We start from the raw sequence: 6,753 nt of genomic DNA, 5'->3' as shown, positions 1-6,753 counted from the left end.
TAAATTTCTACAATGACAATTATTTAAATTAAATTAAAGCAACCCTGCCTAAACTTTTATATTAAATTTCTACAATGTCAGTTATTTTAAATTAAATTAAAGCAACTCTGTCAAAACTTTTATATTAAATTTCTACAGTGACAATTACATAAATTAAATTAAAGCAACCCTGCCTAAACTTTTACATTAAATTTCTACAATGACAATTATTTAAATTAAATTAAAGCAACCCTGCCTAAACTTTTATATTAAATTTCTACAACGACAATTATTTCAATTAAATTAAAGCAACTCTGTCAAAACTTTTATATTAAATTTCTACAGTGACAATTACATAAATTAAATTAAAGCAACTGTGTCTAAACTTTTACATATATTAAATTTCTACAATGACAACTATTTAAATTGTTTTGAAAACTTGGTTTTACTACATTCTGAACAGATTTATATTCATAATTAGTCAGTACACAATAAAATTATAACATTGCAGAGATAATAGAATGAATTTTTTGTTCATATCCTAAAATTCAATTTGAAGGACAAAGTCTCTTTTGAATATTTTCTCCTCGTATGTGACCTTCATGACACTCATTTTTAAAGCTTTGAATCCGAAGTAGCCTACATTCTGCACTCTCGTACGCTCTATTTGGATGTTAAATATTTACTTCTTTCCCTTTCTGATTTAATGTCAACCGTAGGAACAGAGACAACGCTGTCTAAACCTGTGGGACTCAGAAATTAGAGGAGGGACTGTACTTCGGTGAGTAGCTCGCAATTCTCCGGAGGACTCAGCCCCCGTTGGTACTCGTCGCTCTATTCTGAATAAGTAATGTCGGGTGGCGCGCTCCATTGCAGTGCAATTCTTCACAACGGCTGCTCAGTCCACTCCGGCTCATTTTTATGCGTGCTGCCCAAGGTGAAAGGACAACCGGAAGTGTAGCCTGGCCGTACACGTTTCACTCGAAAACTGCGGTAAGAATTTTGATGCAATTTGCTACTGAGGACTTTCCTACAGTTTTTGCTTGTTTCGTACAGTCGGAGGGAAAGAAAAATATATTTTTAGACAGCTGTTGCTAAAAGTAGATCTTTGAACTCTATACAAGCGTGTTAAAAATGGTTTATGCGTGCAAGAAGTACTTGTTCAGATGATCGCACTCTTTTCTCGTACTTACCGATGTTGTTTACATACATACCTTGTAAGATAACAAAACCATACGTTGTCTCATGACAATGAAAAGACAGAATAACAGCGCTGTAATGATTACTTACCTTTACTTAGAAAAATTAAACTTGATAATAATTAGAGCTAGAAAGTTAAAGTCTGTGTGATATATCTTGTCTCACTGTGAAAAGAGAGAGAAAGTAGATATGTCTTACTTCGTCTGTGTTGTTATGGTGATGAGGGAGTGGAGCGATGCCGTCCATCCATTCAGTGTCGGAAGGGACTAGTTGCTACATTTTGTAGCGCAAAATAAAATTACAAAATATCTCTCTTCGTACTGTGTAGTTCCGTCACTGAGCTTGTCTTTCAAGAAACTGAGTTCCGGCAGCCTGTACAATAACAAGGTTTTAAAGGAATCCTGAAAATTTACAACCCTCCTATAATCTCCACCCTCATTTGAAGGGACTTGGTTTTATTGCTACTGAGACAAGATAAACCTTACCAGGTATAGTACCGAAACTGCTAAGTTGTGTCAACTTGGACCTAAATCTCTACCGAATGAAAAGTAGTAGCGTAGGTCTCAATGTCGATGAACCAGAATGACAAACGTGTACGGCCGGGTGATAACCAAACTTGTGCTCCAATCGTCCACGCCTTTTGAACAAGAAAACAATAAACGAATAATATAAAAAACAACAATTTTTAATTATAGACTTCGCAACTAGCAATCTAAAATAATTTATCCATACATACATACATACATAAAAATAAGATACAAAGTATACAAATATGATTCTAGCCTCATTGTACTGTAACAAATAACAATGAACATTTTCATTTTATGAAAAGAAATACTTTTATGTTCAGAAAAAAAAAATATTTCTACTTCTAAAATATTGTTTCTACGTCATAAGACGTTACTGGAACAAATCTGAAATTATATGATTTAGTAGTTATAGCTATCATCAGGTGAACAACAACTTTGTTAATCTAATAGCCTATCTCGTATGTGGCACACAATATTAAACCCATAATTGTTTTCAAGAAATTTTTTTCATTTCTATTTTAATGGCAGCTAGGAAGTTCGTATCGTAATCCTGATGCTGAATGAACGCAACCGAATGCATAGTAGCACAACAGAACGAGACGTCAACAGACCAGCAAAACAAACAAGTATTGACGGCTGGTAAATAAACTTCTATTTCAACCAACATTTAATGAAAAATAATCCTGGAAAAAATAAACGTGTTATATACTTCTGTTTGTATAATTGTTTAATAGCAGATGATTTTTCTTTTTTGGAATCTTGTATAATATTAACGTAAATTATACAATAATAACAGAATAGCTCACCTTGTTCAAAACCTAAACTATTAATATTAATTAACAATATTATTCGAACTATGCACGACTGTACACAAGTTTACAGGATGATACTATGCGTTGTTTATGTGAACTGCATGTCGTCTATAGCGAGCGGGAGCAGAACGAGACGCGTGTGACATCTATACTCCTCGCTCTACTCAACTGAAATCTACTGTTTTGATCAAACTTCCTACCTATGGTGATAATACACTGTGTCCAAAAATTTATAGAGCGGTGTCAGAGGATTATATTTTCTGAATGAATAGAGGTAGAAATGTAATATTGGTGCCAGATGAAAATAAAACTCTCAGTTTTTCGTCTGTAACTTTGAGGCACTGAAGGAAACAAATGACGATAACCCCACCATGACTTTTGGGACACAGTGTACAATTTGTGCAGTTATTGAACGTTACTGGAGCAATATTGTCCATCTTATGAACAACGGTATTAATATTGCTCAATTCAAAAAAATTGTTCGCTTATTTAAAGATGAAAAACTTTACTCATAGATCTAAAAAGTCTAAAGATTTTACTAAGAATAAATGAAGCAATTTTACTTATCACACACATATACTTACCATATGTTTTTACTTACAGCACTCTCGTAACCATAGCAGCCACTCGAATTGGTTATGATCAGCTTACAAGGCATTAAAACAGCAACGGTATGTACAACATACTTCACCATAGTGCAGAAAGTATTTTTAACACTGACTTTCAAGTCTTTGCGCGGATTGGCATTTGTTTTCCACCAGATGTCTCACTTGCAGCAATCGCAACCTATCAATAAAGCGATTCAAGCAATGACAGACCAACTTAAAAAATACTTTGACATGTTTTTAAGCTTCATTACAGCTAAATTATGTTATAGTTGGCAGTTTAGATTTCTTATAAAATTACACTTTTTGTGTTAGAAGACAAAGCTCAGCCTTTCATTGAAACAATATCATAGCAAGACTATATTACGCTTCTGTAATTTTAACAGGGATAAAGAAGAATTGAAGCATAAAATTTCGTATTAATTTCTGAATGCTTAATACATAATGCAGTTATGATGGCCTAGATCTAACACCACGTATGTGATTTTTCCAAAATTTCCAATAGTATTCTTACTGATTATTGTATTTTTCAGTGGCACAAATAGATATAATGTGTAAATAATAAACAGTTTTATGTCTCTCCTGAAAATTTTGAAAAAAAAAATGACATATGTGGTATTAGATCTAGGCCATCGAAGCTCATTCAATGCAGATTGATTTCATTCCTCAAGAGCAGTATGATGTATACGTTGCTGAAGATTTTATGCTTTCCTGAAGAACTAGATGTACAGCTGTCAAGAGAAAAAAGTGGCAGCTCTCTAGAAACTGAGTTCCCTTCGGGTATCTTCGCTACAATTCAGAGACTGGCGATGTTACATGTTGTTGGACCACGTAGCCTGATATCTGCATGTTACTGTTATAGCGTAGTGGTAGTATAAGGTCGTGCGTTCGAATACAAGATAGTGGTTTTTATATTTTTTTTGTTTTTAAAAAAGAAGGAAAATATAATTGCTCCTGTCTCTTTTATGACTGTTTTAGTAATTAATATCAGGTTCATGAATGTATTATGCCATGACTTTATCATTATTTATTATCACATTATGGATGCAAATGGAAAAAAAAAAAATATTCTCAACAAAAATAACTTTCGTGGCATAAACAAAACAAATTTATTGACGTCTGCCTTAGAAAATTAAAAAAAATAAAAGGTAAAAGTCAAAACAAAAGCCACAATCCAATATTTTTAGTTCATTTTCCTCCCATCTCGATCACATCTTGCAGTCTAGTGGGCATGGACTAGACTAGTCTTTTCAAATAGCGACTGTTCTCAGCCACGGCATCTCGGGTATCCTGCACGAGCTTTCACAAATCATCAGGACGTTTTGGAGCGAGATTGGGCCATTTTTTCCGCAGTCGAAGGAACGTCGGAATTTAGATATGAACATCTCAGGTTCAAGTCCTCGTCACTCCTTTTCAGTTTATTGTGTTACAGGGTAGTATAATGTAAAATTATAAGAAAAATCTAGACTGAGTTTCGCAATAAGAGACCAAGCGCCAGAAACCTGTTTCGAGATATTGGCCATTGAAATAAATCTGTTTTTTTTATAAACCATTTTATGCAAGAAGTATTATAACATTCATGCTATTACAAAAAAAAAAATAGCACAAATAATACCAAGAGGCTAATCAATTTTTAATAAGAGACCAGCACTTGAATTAATATTTAAAAGCAAAATAAATAAATTAATTTTATGCAATAAACGAATTTTTGCTTATAAATAGCAGCAACATTCAGATATCACATTCTTCATTTTTTTCCGAGTTAAATTAGCCTGCTATCGACAGTTTTGTGCAAATATCTAATTTTTTTTTTTTTTACAAATTGTCGGTTGGTCTATTATTGCGTAACTCGTCCAACTAATACTAATATTATGCAGCTGTATTGCTCCAAACCTGACATTAAATTTATATCATTTCTAAAGAACGATAACAGAATATAAATGGAAACTTGAATATTATTTATTTCGCTAAGGAAAGATAACAAAATATAAGTGATAACTTGAATATTATTTATATCGCTAAAGAACGAAAACAGAATATAAAATAACTTGAATACTATTTATATCGTTAACGAACGATAACAAAATAAAATAACTAGAACAAGACTCGAACTCACCGCTGCTCTACGAGACGTAGATAACGAATGACTCCTGCTTAAACACCATATTTCCGAAACTGCTTCAAGTTCGATTCTACAATCGCATGCATCATGTAACATCACCGTTATCCGAAGTGGACTTAGAATATATTCGCTGTTCACTTCTTTTTGACAGCTGTATAATGCAAAAAACAGGAAACATTTCTCCAACCTTTCACTATAAGCAGGATAGCTATATTTATGACGTAGCTTGTAATCTGCGAATTGTAATTGTATTTTTGATATTGTAGTTGTAATCTGGCAGAGGGGAAGAGAAGGTCTGATAACCTAATCTGAACCAGGTTGAATAAATATTAAATAGTAAAACTATCCGTGGAAATGCAAATTTGAATAGTTTCAAGGAAAAATTGTTCTGGGGCCGGGTATCGATCCAGGGACCCTCCGCTTAGCGCGCGAACGCTCTACTGACTGAGCTATCCCGATACCCGGCCCCGGAACAATTTTTCCTTGAAATTATTCAAACCTGCTTTACAGGGAGCTATTACCTGAAAGCCAGATTTGCATAATACATTCGTTACTGTGATGCGTTAACAGAAAACCACAATTTAAGTCACGCAGAGTATTGTGTGCACTCCTAGTTGAGTTCTGGCGTCTTGTCAGCTCATTTGAGTTGTGTGGATACAAAGGAAAAATTGTGACGGTGTCGCGTATGGTTCCTGGGGTAGCTCAGTCGGTAGAGCGTTCGCGTGCTAAGCGAAGGATCCCGGGATCGATACCCGGCCCCGGAACAATTTTTCCTTGAAATTATCCGTGGAAAGATGATGCTGCTCCAGAGCCGCCTGGTTGGTGTAGAATTCGGGGAAGAAAATGTGGTATCTGGTGACCGTTAGGGACGGTATTTCGGGACTGGAATACCTCCTTGGAGTCTTGATTGCACTGTTTCCAGAGATTTATGTAGATACAGTAGAACCCCGATTATCCGTCACCCTATTAACCGATTGGCGGATTATCCTTCTGTCTATTCTCGCTCTTTTTTTTTTCTTCAGAAATAAATAACTTATATGAAGTAGCCTACTGTTTTGTACATCATATTAGTAGGTTCTACATATGTTTTTGCTACAGAGTGTTATTACAAGCGTTTATCATTACAGAGCATTGTCTACTGCTCGAATTGCCGTTCTATAATATAACTTGTATATAAAATGTCTTCCACGGGTGTTAATAGAAAACGTGTTGTGCTAAGAATCGAAAAAGAAATGTAAATAATTGAATGGTTTGAGAAAGAGTATCTGTGGCTCTGTGGAGTTACAATTACGCGATATAATAAAAAAAACAAGGGTAAAGTGTAAAAAAGTATGTAAATCTACAACATGAGACCACCTTTATTCTTATCTTTCCAGAGACAGTCATTAAAAAGGGCTTCCTTGGCCCTTAAAAAGCCATAGTAGACAACCAGATTTAAATTAGTGAACTTATGATCCACTACCTAGCGAGTTAAATACAAGACCATGGAGGAAATTACAAAATCT

The 6,753-nt window shown here is 34.5% G+C and overlaps 1 long non-coding RNA gene and 1 other non-coding gene across 2 annotated transcripts in view; both read left to right on the top strand.

Annotated features, from left to right (window-relative positions):
* Positions 1-823: 823 nt before the first annotated feature.
* The window catches only part of LOC138713976 (uncharacterized), a 183,548-nt gene continuing 177,618 nt past the window's right edge, over positions 824-6,753 (top strand). Inside the window, exon 1 of the long non-coding RNA XR_011336015.1 lies at positions 824-972. This is a non-coding gene — a long non-coding RNA (uncharacterized lncRNA). The remainder of the gene's footprint in view (positions 973-6,753) is intronic.
* On the top strand, positions 5,939-6,012 carry TRNAS-GCU (transfer RNA serine (anticodon GCU)). Its single transcript has one exon. It is a non-coding gene; the product is annotated as a tRNA-Ser (tRNA).

Source organism: Periplaneta americana, chromosome 14 (genome assembly GCF_040183065.1).
Source record: "Periplaneta americana isolate PAMFEO1 chromosome 14, P.americana_PAMFEO1_priV1, whole genome shotgun sequence".
Taxonomy (NCBI): domain Eukaryota; kingdom Metazoa; phylum Arthropoda; class Insecta; order Blattodea; family Blattidae; genus Periplaneta; species Periplaneta americana.
The sequence above is the reverse complement of the archived record's forward strand: the minus strand, read 5'-3'. Positions and strand labels throughout refer to the sequence as shown.